The sequence below is a fragment of the Trichechus manatus genome, unplaced genomic scaffold (genome assembly GCF_000243295.1).
Source record: "Trichechus manatus latirostris isolate Lorelei unplaced genomic scaffold, TriManLat1.0 scaffold00005, whole genome shotgun sequence".
NCBI lineage: Eukaryota > Metazoa > Chordata > Mammalia > Sirenia > Trichechidae > Trichechus > Trichechus manatus.
The window spans coordinates 449,175-464,973 of NW_004443941.1; the positions used below are offsets into that span (position 1 = coordinate 449,175).

General features: G+C 39.2%; 1 protein-coding gene across 4 annotated transcripts in view; it reads right to left on the reverse strand.

Annotated features, from left to right (window-relative positions):
* Nucleotides 1–15,799, reverse strand: part of COMMD1 (copper metabolism domain containing 1) — a 160,221-nt gene that overhangs the window by 131,508 nt on the left and 12,914 nt on the right. The gene's annotated exons all lie outside the window — the stretch shown is intronic.

The following is a 15,799-nucleotide window of genomic DNA, read 5'->3' on the forward strand; positions in this document are numbered from 1 at the left end:
ACCCTGAGAGTATGGCCCCCGGACACTCTTAGCTCAGTAATGAAGTCACCCCTGAGATTCACCCTTCAGCCAAAGATTAGACAGCCCCATAAAACAAAATGAGACTAATGGGGCACAACAGCCCAGGGACAAGGACTAGAAGGCAGGAGGGGACAGGAAAGCTGGTAATAGGGAGTCCAAGGTCAAGAAGGGTGAGTGTTGACATATCATGGGTTATCATTAATTTTGTTGGTTGTATAATCACATTGTGGTTATGTAAGATAATATTCTTAGAGATGCACAGTAATGTATTTAAAAGTGAAATATCATGACATATAATCTAAAATATGCCAGCAAAAAAAAAAAAAAGTAAATACAGCAAAATATCAGCAACTGTTAAATTAGATGAAGGGTATAATCAAGATCATAAATTATAAGTGGCATGGCTGGTATTCTAATGCAGTCAGCCTAGCTCTAAATCTGGGCTTCTGCACAACATTACTGCCTCTTGTTCCACAGATCACAGTTGGTGAGGCACTAGTGCTTGGGGAGGGATTATAAACAGAAGATATACCAAACCAAAAAACCAAACTCATTGCCACCAAGTCGATTCCAACTCACAGCGACCCTATAGGACAGGGTAGAATTGCCCCATAGGGTTTCCAAGGATTCGAACTGCTGACCTTTTGGTTAGCAGCCGAGCTCTTAACCAGTACACCACTGGAACCCCAAAGAGAAGATATGAGGTGTAACAAAGATGATTACCAAATTAATACATGTAAAGCACTTAAAACGGTACCTGGCATATAGTAAGAACTATGTAGCATTAACTACAAGAGACCACTTGTTTCGCAGAAAACTATTATGGGTACTAGGCGAGGGAAAAAAGGAGAGGTTCCATGGATCGAATAAATTTAAGAAATCCTGAATCAAAGAAAACAGGTTTCTTTACTGTAGAATGCCTGTCTTTAATATGTTAATGCACATCTTCAAGAAAGGAATATAGTATACAGCATTTTCTAAACTTAATTGATCACTGAATGCTCTTTTAAAAAAAAAATATCTTGAAGGAATTACATTCTGTGGAACAAACTTTGAGGTTCCCTGATTTATGTAAACAAATCTGGACCTCCATTATCAGACAACACTATATTTCAGTGATTAGAGAGAAAAACATAATCAAATGATAAATCAGTAATGTTTTACCAGACAAACACAATGATCCCTTTTAAATGTTTATTATCAGCATGCCTAAGAAATAACCTCTTTGAAGTCTGCCAACCTAAGATTACTGGCTCCATCTCTGCCCCTTCTCCAAGACTGAGGATCATAAGGTCTGTCTCCACTACCTGGAGTCCCTTCTTCTCTACCTCAGGGTCATGAGAATCACTTCCCTCCCCAAAAACCATCTACTATAAAAAACAAAACTATTAACTGTGATGTATTAAGGAACTCCATTAATACACTTACCCTCTAACTGGTGAGCGCGCCCCGCCCTCCTTCCTGCAATGCAGTTCTTATATTAGCAAAACCTTTATTTTCAAATTCTGAATTTGCGGTCTTTTTTTCTAGCACATTGCTGACATAATATGAGAATGATTTGTTTTCAAGTCTTACTGTTGCTTTGTTTGAAGAAAAACACAATCCTGGAGAACATCTGTTAAATTTCAAAGGAAATCTAACAGAATATACCTAAGATTGGAGTTTAAGAATTTTAAGGTGAGAGGTCATTTAACAACAACCCGATTTATAGACTGTGGTTATGGTATAACAGGATTTTAGGCATTATTAATGTTTTAAATATACAAAGTCACTGAAATCCATGGTAACCCACATTCCATTTTCTCTCAAATTGCATATTTTTAGAATATAATCAAACATACAGTAAAAAATTTACCCAGTTTAAGAAAATATTTTGTAAATATGTGTCTAAAAAAGACAGAAGTCACAAAGACTTCACAAATGGCCTGGATTGTAACTAAAACCAACTCTAATATTAGCTATTAGCCAGACATAGCCTAAAAGGTAAACTACGCAAGCTTTCTTTACTTTGTTAAAAACAGTATTATGCTAATGAAAACAAAAGGTATGCCAACAAATCACATTTTCTTTTAGTTCCCTTCTAGTTCTTGTCTATATGCATATATAATCTATCATTACAGATGTAATCATTGTAGATACACGTTAAAGCTATATAAGCATTTCAACACTTAATAATTGAAGACTATTCGACACTTGCAACTAGATTCTATTCTAGGTAAACACATTGTCTATGTCATGCAGGATACTAATAACAAACACTTGCACACAGTCAAGCAGTCCCCAGGATTTTAAAAAATAAATCACCAGTGTGATTTATTTAATCTTACCTGTTTCAATAATCTTAGTTACTATGAAGAAAATTAATCAGTTTCCACATCAAGAGATGTATATTCAAAAGAAAATTTTCAGTTTTGTGTTGTTTTTTAAAGGAAGCAGGAGACAGAATAGTTTCTCAGGGGCTGACGTTATCACCTGCCTCTTCAGCAGTGCCAGAAGACAGGAACGAACCACCACAGGTGAAATACACGTCAGGTTCCTGTATTGTTTACCGCCTGCTCTCTCTGTACAAACAATGAGGATTTAGTAGACTTCCAAATGAGAACATCCCACAGGTTTTCAGTATTTGAAACAAAAAAAGTCACTCATTAGCCAAAAGTTGCTGATGGCTTATAATTTCTCAGGAAGAAAATTATATGCAAACTAAACAGTAAGCATAAGGATTAACTTCCTCTTCAAACATGAGATGTTGAACCAATGGTATTATCATGGAAACTGAGAGGTTGTAGTGCAAACTAAAAGCATTTTTTTTTTAAATTGTGCTTTAAGTGAAAGTTTACAATTCAAGTTAGTCTCTCATACAAAAATTTATATGTACATTGTTATGTGACCCTAGTTGCTCTCCCTATACTGTGACAGCACACTTCTCCTTTCCTCCCTGGATTTCCTGTGTCCATTCAACCAGCTCCTGACCCTCTCTGCCCTCTCATCTCGCCTCCAGACAGGAGCTGCCCATTTAGTCTCATGTATCTACTTGAGCTAAGAAGCACACTCTTCACCAGTATCATTTTATGTCCCATAGTCCAGTCTAATCTTTGTCTGAAGAGTTGGTCTTGGGAATGGTTTTGGTTTTGGGCTAACAGAGTCTGGGGATCATGTCTCCCAGGGTCCCTCCAGTCTCAGTCAAACCTAGAAGAAATTCTAATAGCTTGTCCCAAGTACAGTCTGATCCAGACCAGAACACTGGAAAACTGTAGCAGACACCTGAACACTGGAATCTGCTCTCCTTCCCCAGATGAAAAGGAAGTCTTACCGAGTCTGGTGTTTTAAGCATTCTGCGATGGTGATGTGAGTCAGAACACAAAAAGGGCAGGTGAATAGCCAGAAGTGAGTTCTGCATGCAGAGTAACAACTGGGTTCAAGAGAAGCCAGGCTGAAAGTATTTGCATTTTCTGCTGCTCTACCTGACACACACTTCCCTGCAGAGGGAGACTTTGTATCCTCCGCTAAGGAAACCAGGAACTTAATCTAACCTTACAATGGGTATGGGTGGGCGGGTCAGTCCATCTGTAACACTGCAGAGACCTACACTGTTTGGTAGCTACACTAAAGTAGTTCATGCTTCACACTATTCAAGTTTCCTTCCTAAAGTATAAACCTGATTTAATGTTACTTGACAATCAAAACCTTTCACTGGCTCCCTGTTGCCCACACAATAAATTCCAAATGTATTAACATAGCACAGTCAGGTCCCTTTATCCCCTTGCACCTCACATGTGTCACAATGATCTCGCTACGCCATGAACTCACCACACATTTCCATACTTACATGCCTTTACTTAATGCTGTTCTCCTTACCTGGAATCTGCAATTCTGCTTGTGAAAATCTCATTTATCTTCTAGGCCTAACTCAAATGTTACATCCTGCTACTAACATCATTCATGTGGCTTTAAATTTAGCTTACACTGTTATCATTTACATACATGTTCGCATCCCCCAGTAAACTATAGATCGGCTCCTTGTGAAATACACACTGTCTTACTCATCTTTATATTCCCCTAATTCTTGCACAACATTTTACATAGAGTTTAATGAATACAGGAATGAATGAAAGACTCCATACTTGTTTCATCACCTGATTACAACGAATATTCCAACGTTACATATTCTATCATTAAGTTTGCCCATTTATACAGTAGAAAATTAATGACTACAACTAACCAGATGGAGTAATAAAAGGTTCACAATTTAATAATAAAGTTTTTTTGAAAGGTACTCTGTATAAAAGTGGTGGTTCCTCCAAGGGATTTGAAAGCAGTGATGTGAACATACATCTGTACATCAATGTTCACTGTAGCATTATTCACAACAGTCAAAAGGTGGGAACAATCTAAATGCCCATCAAGTGGTGAATGGATAAACAAAACGTAGTACATGCATACAATGGGATACTACTCAGCCAGAAAGAGAAACAAAGTTCTAATATATGCTGCAACATGAATGGAGCTTAAAGGCATTATGTTGTTGTTCTTGCTAGGTACTGTTGAGTCGGTTCCGACTCATAAGATCCTATGTACAGTAGAACGAGACACTGCCCAGTCCTGCTCCAACCTCACAATTGGTTGCTATGTTTGAGCCCACTGTGGCAGCCACTGTGTCAATCCATCTCATTGAGGGTCTTCCTCTTTTTGCTGACCCTCTACTTTACCAAGCATGATGTCCTTCTCCAGGGACTGGTCCCTCCTGACAACACGTCCAAAGTATGTAAGACAAAGTCTCACCAACCTCTCTTCTAAGGAGCATTCTGGCTATACTTCTTCCAAGGCAGATTTGTTCGTTCTTCTGGTAGTCCATACGTGCACTATTCTTTGCCAACACCGTAACTCAAAGCCATCAATACTTCTTCAGTCTCCCTATACATTGTCCAGCTTTCATATGCATATGAGGCGACTGAAAATACCATGGCTTGGGTCAGGTGCACCTTAGTCCTCAAAGTGACATCTTTGCTTTTTAACACTTTAAAGAGGTCTTTTGCAGCAGATTTGCCCAATGCGACGCGTCCTTTGACTTCTTGACTGCTGCTTCCAAGGGCATTGATTGTGGATCCAAGTAAAATGAAATCCTTGACAACTTCAATCTTTTCTCCATTTATCATGATGTTGCTTATTGGTCCAGTTGTGAGAATTTTTGGTTTTCTTTATATTGGAGTGTAATCCAAACAAGGCTATAGTTTTTTATTTTCATCAGGAAATGCTTCAAATTCTCTTCGCTTTCAGCAAGCAAGGTTGTGTCATCTGCATATTGCAGGTTGTTAACGAGTCTTCCTCCAATTCTGATGCCATTCTTCTTCATGTAGTCCAGCTTCTCGGATTATTTGCTCAGCATACAGATGGAATAAATACGGTGAAACGATACAACCCTGATGCACACGTTTCCTGTCTTTAAACCATACAGTATCCCCATGTTCTGTTTCAAAGACTGCTTCTTGGTTTATTTCCAGGTTCCTCATGAGCACAATTAAGTGTTCCAGAATTCCCATTCTTCATAATGTTATCCATAATTTGTTATGATTCACATAGTTGAATGCCTTTGCATAGTCAGTAAAACACAGGTAAACATATGTCATGGATTGAATTGTGTCCCCCAAAAATATCTGTCAACTTACCTAGGCCATGATTCCCAGTATTGTATGACTGTCTACCATTTTGTCATGTGATTTCCCTATGTGTTGTAAATCCTATCACTACAATGCAATGAGATGGCTTACGGGCAGTTATATTGATGAGATTTACAAGATTAGATAGTGTCTTAAGCCAATCTCTTTTGAGATATAAAAGAGAGAAGCGAACAGAGAGACACAGGAAACTCATACCACCAAGAAAGCAGCACCGGGAGCAGAGTGTGTCCTTTGGACCTGGGGTTCCTGCATGGAGAAGCTCCTAGTCCAGGGGAAGACTGATAACAAGAACTTTCCTCCAGAGCCAACAGACAAAGCCTTCCCCTGGAGCTGACGCCCTGAATTTGGACTTGTAGCCTACTGGACAGTGAGAGAATAACCTCTTTGCTGAAGCCATCTACTTGTGGTACTCCTGTTATAGCAGCACTAGCTGACCAAGACAACATATTTCTGGTATTCTCTGTTTTCAGCAATGATATTCCTCATTCCTCGTCCTCTTCTGAATCTGGCTTGAATTTCTGGCAGTTCCCTGTCGAAGTACTGCTGCAACCATTTTTGAATTATCTTTAGCAAAATTTCACTCAGGTGTGATATTAATCGATAGTTTCTGCATTCTGTTGGATCATGTTTTTGTGCAGTGGGCAAAATATGGATCTCTTTCAGTCAGCTGGCCAGGTAGCTGTCTTTCAAGTTTCTTGGCATAGATGAGTGAGCACTTCCAGCATTGCATTCATTTGCTGAAACATCTTAATTGCTATACTGTCAATTCCTGGAACCTTGTTTTCGCCAATGCCTTCAGTGCAGCTTGGACTTCTTCCTTCAATACCATTGGTTCTTGATCATATGCTGCCTTTTGAAATGGTTGAGCATCGACCAACTCTTTTTGGTACAGTGACTTGTGTATTCCTTCCCTCTTCTTTTGATGCTTCCTGTGTCGTTCAATAATTTGCCCATAGAATCCCTCAATATCGCAACTCAAGGCTTAAATTTTTTCTTCAGTTCTTTCAGCTTGAGAAATGCCAAGCTTGTTCTTCCCTTCTGGTTTTCTAACTCCAGGTCTTTGCACATTTCATTGTAATACTTTACTTTGTCTTCTCGAGCTGCCCTTTGAAATCTTCTGTTCAGCTCTTTTATGTGATCATTTCTTCCATTCACTTTAGCTACTTTACGTTCAAGAGCAAGTTTAAGAGCCTCTTCTGACATCCATTTTGGCCTTTTCTTTTTCTTTTTTTCTTTTCCTTTCTACCCTCTCTCTTTTTTTTAATTTTTATTGTTGTACTTTAAGTGAAAGTTTACAATTCAAGTTAGTCTCTCATACAAAAATTTATACATACTTTGTTATGGGACCCTAGTTGCTCTCCCTATAGTATGACAGCACACTCCTCCTTTCCACCCAATTTCCCATGTCTTTCCTGTCTTTTTAATGACCTTCTGCTTTCTTCATGTCTGATATCTTTGATGTCATTCCGCAGCTTGTCTGGTCTTCAGTCATTAGGGTTCAATGCATCAAATCTATTCTTGAGATGGTCTCTAAATTTAGGTGGGATATACTCAAGGTCGTACTTTGGCTCTTGTAGACTTGTTCTAATTGTCTTCAGCTTTAATTTAACTTGCATATGAGCAGTTGGTGGTCTATTCCGCAGTCGGCCCCTGGCCTTGTTCTTACTGATGATACTGAGCTTCTCCATCATTTCTTTCCACGAAGAAATCGATTTGATTCCTGTGTATTACATCCAGCGATGTCCTCGTGTATATTTGTGATTTATGTTGTTGAAAAAAAGGTATTTGCAATGAACAAGTCGTTGGTCTTGAAAAATTCTATCACATGGTCCTTAGCATAGTTTCCATCACGAGGGCAATATCTGCAAACTACCAATCCTTCTTCTTTGTTTCCAACTTTCGCATTCCAATCACCAGTGTCTTAGGCTGGGTTCTCCAGAGAAGGAAAACCAATAAAGCATGTAAGTATATATAGATAGATTTATATTAAGGAAATGGCTCACATGGTTGTAGAAGCTAGAATGTCCTAAGTCTGTGGGTCAGGCTGGAGGCTTTTCCTGATTCACATAGCAGCAGGTGCTGGCCAACCCAAGACCAGCAAGCCAGACAGCAGGGCTCTAGCTCACAGGCTGCAAATAAAACCAATCCCAAGATCGGCAGGCAGGTAAGCTGCTAGCTCAAGTCCTAAGAACTGGAGGTCAGATGAACAGGAGCCAGCTGCAGGATACAGTGTGAGCAAAAGCCCACCCCGAGCGTTGCCAGAAGGTCCACTTATATTGGATGCAGGTCACATCCCCAAGGAAACTCCCTTTCAACTGATTGGCTACTCACAGCAGATCCCATCATGGAGGTGATCACATCACATCAAATCCCATCATGGAGGTGATCACATCATTATACAACTGCCAAACTACATCGTAACTGCCAAAACACTGAGAATCATGGCCCAACCAAGGACACACAACCTTAACAATCACAACCAGTAATTATCAACACATCCTGATTGCATGTTTGATCAATTTCAGACTGCAGAAGTTGGTCAAAATCTTTAATTTCTTCATCTTTGGCATTAGTGGTCAATGCATAAATTGTAATAATATTGTATTAACTGGTCTTGTTGTAGGCGTATGGATATTATCTTATCACTGACAGTATTGTACTTCAGGATAGATCTTGAAATGTTCTTTTTCATGATGAATGGGATGCCATTCCTCTTCAATTTGTCATTCCCAGTACAGCAGGCCATATGATTGTCTGATTCAAAATGGCCAATACCAGTCCACTTCAGCTCACTAATGCCTAAGATATCGATCTTTATGTCTTCCGTTTCATTTTTGATGACTTCCAATTTTCCTAGATTCATAATTCGTAATTCCACGTTCTGATTATTAACGAATGTTTACAGCTGTTCCTTCTCATTTTCAGTCAAATGAAGGTCCCAAAAGCTTGACTACATCCACGTCATTAAGGTCAACTCTACTTTGAGGAAGCAGCTGTACCCCAGTCATATTCTGAGTGCCGTCCAACCTGAGGGGCTCATCTTCCAGCACTATATCAGACAATGTTTCCCTGCTATTAATAAGGTTTTCACTGGCCAATTTTTTTAGAAGTAGACTGCTAGGTCCTTCTTCCTAGTCTGTCTTAGTCTGGAAGCTCCACTGAAATCTGTCCACCATGGGTGACCCTGTTATTTGAAATACCAGTAGTACAGCTTCCAGCATCACAGCAATGCACAAGCCACCACAGTACGACAAAGTGACAGACAAGTGGTAGGAAGACATTATGCTGAGTGAACTAAGTCAATTAGAAAAGGACAAATATTGTATGAACTCACTTTTATAAAAATACAAGAACAGTCAAAGGTATAGAGTTCAAATTTTATTAGTGGTTACCAGGGACGGTGGGGGGGGGGGAAGGGTGGGTTATTACTTATAGAGCACCAAGTAGGTAGGAAACTTAGGGGACAATTAGTTTATCTTAATGGAGGAAAAGGAGAGTGAGAATGGTTATACAACTTAAAGAATGTTATCCATGTCACCCAACTCTCTATATATACATAGAAATTGTTGAGTTGGTGTATCTTCTACTGTGTATATTTTCAACAACAGAAAAAAATAACTTTAAAAAAAATTAATAACTAGATCAAAAAAAGTGGTGGTTTCTGCCATAAAAGTGCTTGGAGATCCTCTGAAAGAGTTCCCAGGAAGTGCCAGGATTCCTTCCACTGCAGAGGTGTCCCCCATGGAAGCACCTCTCACCAGAGCCTCCCCTTCCTGAATCTCCCCACAGAGGAGTGAGGGTGGTGGGGGTCTGGGAAAGGAGAGGTCTGGCACAAGCAATGTGAATTCCAGAGCAGGTAGAGAGGGTGCCCCTTATCTCTCCTTGCCTCACTCCTATTAGATCTTGCCTTGAGGTCCCTCAGGCCTGCCCCAGGCCCTTCCTCCCTGCCTGTATCCTGTCGTCAATATACAGTACCCACCCTGGAAACAGGAGGGAGGGTGAGGGAAAGAGAGGTGAGCTATTCCACCATACCCCCTTCTCCCTCTCAGTGATGGACACAAGAATCCTGCTCTACAGTGTTTACTTTCACAGGCCTAAGTGTGTGGATGTAGGTGCTGGGTTTTCAGGCCAATGCAGTCAAAGTGTGGTTTGCAGATCCATGCAGGTCCCTGAACTGTTTCTTACTGGTCCACAAGAAGATAAGTATAGAAATAGAGGGTAAGCATCTACAACGTTTTATAGCACTTGACATTTTCAGGATAACTGAACATGTGATTGTTTTCCTAGTAATTCATTTTTATTTTTATTGTATTTTACGAAAACATCAGCTCATGACATACTGGGGAAAAACAAATTGGTCCTTCACTACAGATAGTCTGAGAATCACTTTCTTGAGGGATCTGAGTGTCTGTGTGAGCATTTGTGTGCGTGCAGAAGTGATGCTGTGGATGGGTGAGGGCACGGGGTGTGCACACCAGGATGGTAGCCTGATGTAGTAGAAGAGCGAGCGATGAATTTGGGGTCAGAGACCTAACTCTGCCACTTACTAGCTGTTTAACAGTGTGCAACTAGCCTTTCTTATACGAGCCTAATTTTCTTTTCTGTAAAATGCCATAATACCCATCTTTGTATATTGCTGAGAACATTGCAGATGCTTTAGGTAAGGTGAGCTATAAATGGTAGCAACTCCCCCTAGAACATAAGTTTCTTGAGATGAGGAGGTGTGTCTTACTCATCTTTGTAGTGGTGCCCAGCACTCAATAACTATCGGTTGAATCAATAAATGAACACAGACCTGTGCAGGAGGGATGCTGCGTTTCTTGGCTCAGGGCTATGAGGGAAGGGATGAGTGGAGGCTGGGGATGAGTGTCTCCTGTACTTTATATTTCTGAGGGAGGGGAATGCGTGCTTTCTCCATTGGCATCAGTTATATACATTCTGGTTGCAGGGATTGGTCTGGCTGGGGGCTCGCTCCTCTGTCCCTCTCTTATATCTTCCCCATTTTTTTCCTTTTCCCATTGTTTCTTCTTTCCTCTTCACTGATGCTATGAGATAATGCTATGTTTCCCTTACTTTATAACCTATCTGAATGATTTCTGCTCAGTCCTTATACTACCTATATTATTATTTACTTAATGCCATATTTTCTTTCATATTTGCTTACTTTAAAACAGCTTCATCTTAGCAATAGTAGTTGTGAAAGCATGGATTTAATGAGTTATATTTTTCCTAATACTTCTTAAAATAAATTCATAACACACCAATGACCACCCTGACAGGGAACACAACAGAGAGCACCTGATGGAGTAGGACAAAAGTAGGGTGCAGAACTCAAATTTCAGTAAAAAGACCAGACTTAATGGTCTGGCTGAGACTGGAGGAACCCCAGAAAGCATGGCCCCCAGACTCTCTGTCAACCCAGAACTAAAACCATTCCTGAGGCCAACTCTTCAAAGATTAGACCGGACTATGGGACATAAAATGATACTCGTCAATAGTGTGTTTCTTAGCTCAAGTAGATACATGAGAGTAAATGGGCAGCTCCGGTCCAGAGGTGAGATGAGAAGGCAGAGAGGGTCAGGAGCTGGTTGAATGGACACGGGAAATCGGGTGGAAAGGAGGAGTGCGCTGTCACAGTATAAGGAGGGTAATTAGGGTCACATAACAATGCATGTATAAATTTTTGTATGTGAGGATAACTTGAATTGTTAACTTTCACTTAAAGTACAACAATAAATAAATTCATAACAAAAAAAGTGGTGGTTTCTGTTTGCAAGTCCACTAATCAAGCCAACTTTCAAATTTTAATATCCTGAATGCCTGAAAGAACAGCTTAGTATCTGCCTCAGCAAAATCTCTTGAGGCAGATATCTTGAAGGCAGTTTGCTGCCTTCCACTTTACCCAAGTCTAATTACAGAATATTACATTAGGATTATATTAAATTACTGTCTTAGTTATCTAGTGCTGCTATGACAGAAATACCACAAATGGATGGCTTTAACAAGAGAAATTTATTTTCTCACAGTTTAGGAGGCTGGAAGTCCAAATTCAGGGTACCAGCTCCAGGGGAAGACTTTCTCTCTCTATCGGCTCTGGGAAGGTCCTTGTCATAAATCCTCCCCTGGGTCCAGGAGTTTCTTAGCACAGGGACACCAGGTCCAAAGGATATGCTCTGTTCCCGGCTCTTCTTCCTTGGTGGTAGGAGGTCCTTATCTCTCTGCTCAGTTCTCTCTCCTTTTCTCTCTTGTAAGAGAAAAGGTGATGCAGGCCACATCCAAGGGAAACTCCCCTTACACCCGGGCTGTGACCTGAGTAAGGGTATTGCATCTTACCCTAATCCTCTTTAACATAACCTAATCTTGCCTCATTAACCACAGGCAGAGATTAGGATTTACAATATGTAAGAAAATCACATCAGATCACAAAATGGAGGACAACCACACAATACCAGGAATCATGCTTAGCCAAGTTGGCACATATTTTTGGGGGACACAATTCAATCCATGACGACTACATTGTTATTTGACAAAAAGATCTACAATTTTAGTCACTCTGGAAGAAATTTACATTCTGACCCAGAAATCATACAGAGTCAACAGTGATTCTCTGAACTTGATTCTTAATCATTTTCCTCCAAACAAGTGTTTATCTTTCTCATCTTATCTTTCTCCTATGTAGGTAATATATAATCCTTGGCCAGATGCTTATAATTATAATTAATAGTATCTCTGGAAGTACTCCACATTTGTTTATTCTAATCGAATTTCAAGCTCCACAAAATTGCAAGAGGAGAAAAAAAACTAAGCCTCACAATGTGTAAGAAAGTCTCTAGAAGCAATGACAAAGTAAAAAATGCATGTTTTCCCCTTCCCTCCTCATTTTTAGATGATCTCTGAAGTACCGTTAACAACCAACAAGCTCTTTTTTGGGAAAGGGTGCTTGCTTAGTGTAGTATTCAACTCAAGTGCTTAAATGAACATTTATGTAAAAAAAAAAAAATCACCGTTTAACAATCAGAATTGCTTAGAGGTTATCTCTTATTATAAGCAGAGCCCACTATCACCTAAAGTTCACAGGTCTGCAACAGGAGAGGAAGCCCTGAGTCTGTGGAATTTTAAATTATTTAATAATAGAGAAAAATGAGAATGATAGAAAAGACAAAAATACTGTACTAACCATTCTAGTTAGTAAAACCACTGAAAAACCATTGGAGAAGCTGTAAAATATATGATGAAGGAGAAGAATACACAAATTTATTGAATTATCTGCTATGCAGCTTCAGAGCAGAATATGACTCAGTTACAATAGAAGTCAGGACACGGGTTCCTACTCACAATCTATTTATGAGGGCAAAATCGAGCCAAATGCAACAATATAAAATCTTGTAAAATCAACCTGTCTGTGAGTAAATAAAAAATAGTTCTCTACTCAATGGAAGACGCATAATGAAAAAATAATGGCTAAATTTTAAGGCTAAAAAATAGGTAAAGACTGGAAACTTCCCAAATGCTCATCAGCAGTAGAATGGATGAGCATATGGTGGTGTATCCCTACATTGGTGTACTCTACAAGGGTTGGCAAACTATTTATGTAAAGGACAGTTAATAATTTCGGCTTTGCCAGTCATCTGGTCTCTGCTGCATTACTCCACTCTGCCCCTGCAGAACCAAGGCAACCATATACAACATGTAAATAAATGAGCATGGCTGTGTTCCAATAAGCTGTACTGTAGACATTGAAATATGAATATCGTATGATTTATATTTGTCACAAATATTATTATTCTTTACTTTTTTTTTCCAACCATCTAAAAATATAAAAACCATACTTAGTTCACTGTTGTACAAAAACGGGCAGGAGGCCAGATCTAGCCCAGGGGCTATAGTTTGCTGACCCCTATTCTACAGCAATGAGAATGAATGATCTATAACTATATGCAAAAATGCTGAATCTCACAAACATAATATTGAGCAAAAGAGGCATGACACAAATGAGTATTTACTGTCAGATTCCATTTACATAAAGTTCACAAACAGGAAAAACTAGGCCATAGTATCAGAAGTTAAGAAGGCAGTTCCCATGGGGGTGGGGGCCTAGTGATTGGAAGAGAGCATGAGGGGGGCTCTGGGTAAATGGGTATGTTCAGTTTGTGAAAATGCATTAAGCTGTACATGTGAGGTTTGTGCACTTTTCTGTACATATGCTTATGAAGTAGAGAATTAATTTTACCCAAAGAGAGGTCTGGCCTTTGATTCCAGTTCCTGGAAAGTAACCTCCTAACCCTGGATTGGAGTGTCTTTGTTATTTGTGCTGGGCCCCTTGTATAATATTTGACAGTTTAGAACACCTGACTCTGGATGGGGACTAGCCACACCAGAAAGACCAATCATGTGATCAGAGGTTTGGCACTTTGAGCTACTTGATATCAGATCATCCTCAGGGGAGGAGAGGGAGGTTGGAAATTTGAGATCAATTACACAGTCAATGACTCAATCAATACATAACAAAGTCTCAATAAAAACTCTGAACATCAAGGCTCCGGTGAGTTTTCCTAGTTGACAATATTCTGCAGATTGTCACACATCAATGTGCCACGAGGGTGACATGTCCCTGGAAACAACAGGAGCTTCACATTTGGGACCCTCCCAGACCTCACCCTAGCATCTCTCCCTTTGGCAGGTTCTAATTTGTATCCCTTTGCCATAATAAAACTGTAAATCATAACTATAGCGCTTTCCTGAGTTCTGTGAGCCATTCTAACAAATCATCAGACTAAGTAAGTAAGTAGTGGTAACCCCTGAATTTGTATCCAGCTGGTCAGAAAAGTTAGGGTGGCCTGGGGGCCCCCAAGCTTGTGACTGGTGTCTGTAGTGAGGACTGTACCTTTAACCTATGAAGTTTGGCCTAATCCTGAGTACTGGTGTCAGAACTCATTGCAATGTTATATCCAAAACCAAGTTTTTAAAAGATAGCATTAAATTTAAGCATCCTTTCTAGAGAACTACCTGAAAAGCCAGAAAGGATATACTGACTTCAAAGATAGAGAATCTAAGGAAAAGTAAACTAGATGTACAAAGTATGTGTGGAATTCTCAATAGAAAACTAAGTCGCTTTATACCTGTATATGAACGGATTTACTATATATTATTAAGCAAAACTGGATCATAAGAAATAATAAGGAGATTCTGTTCTAAACATCAAATTGATACAAAATTAATACATTAACATTCATCACCTTGATTGTGAATAAAATCTACTGGTTTTCTCATAAGAAACTCAAAGATACTAGCAATATAAGATTTATTATCCCAGGTAAATTCCCGCAATTGATTTCAAAAAAAAAATTATTAGAAGAAAAGGGAGAGAAGTACATAAAAAATGAACGTATTTTTGGCCTTCATTCCTTTGCACACATATTCTTGTTTCCGTCAGGATACCCCGACCCTTGACTGTCAGCTCCAGGAGGCAGGGAAGCTGTCTGTTTGGTTCACTAATGTTTCTAGTGCGGGCACAGGGCCCACCACATAGCAGGTACTCCATAATGTTCATTGTCTAAATGAACACATTTTTGAATAAATGATTTATTTCTTAAGACTGTAACATATACTCAGAATAAACGTAATAAAAATCTAAGGATTTCATAAATGGTAGAAATCTTTGTTTAGAAGTAGATCTGTGGGGAACAGGCAAAGAGAGCTGCACCTCTATCAGATGTCACAACAGGGACTAATATCCACAATGATAACGCTCAGAGATAATCCCACAGTGGCATATACAGACATTAAAAGTTAATCTTATATACGTAAAGCACACAAGGGGCATATTTTAATTTGAACAGAAGCCACAACAAAATTTCTATTAATTTAGTATAATATGGTTTAAAAGAAAGCAATTAGTTGAAATATATATTTTCATTAAAGCTGAACCATAGTGGATGCTGAAATTTGTAAAAATTATATTCTAAATTAAGACAAAGCAAAAAAAAAAATGGGCGTTTTATTAAGACAAAAATCTTGATTTTTCATATTCTTCTAGTTCAAATTCTTCTAGTATAAATATCATTTATAGCTTTCTTATAGCATTTATTATATGTTATAGGATC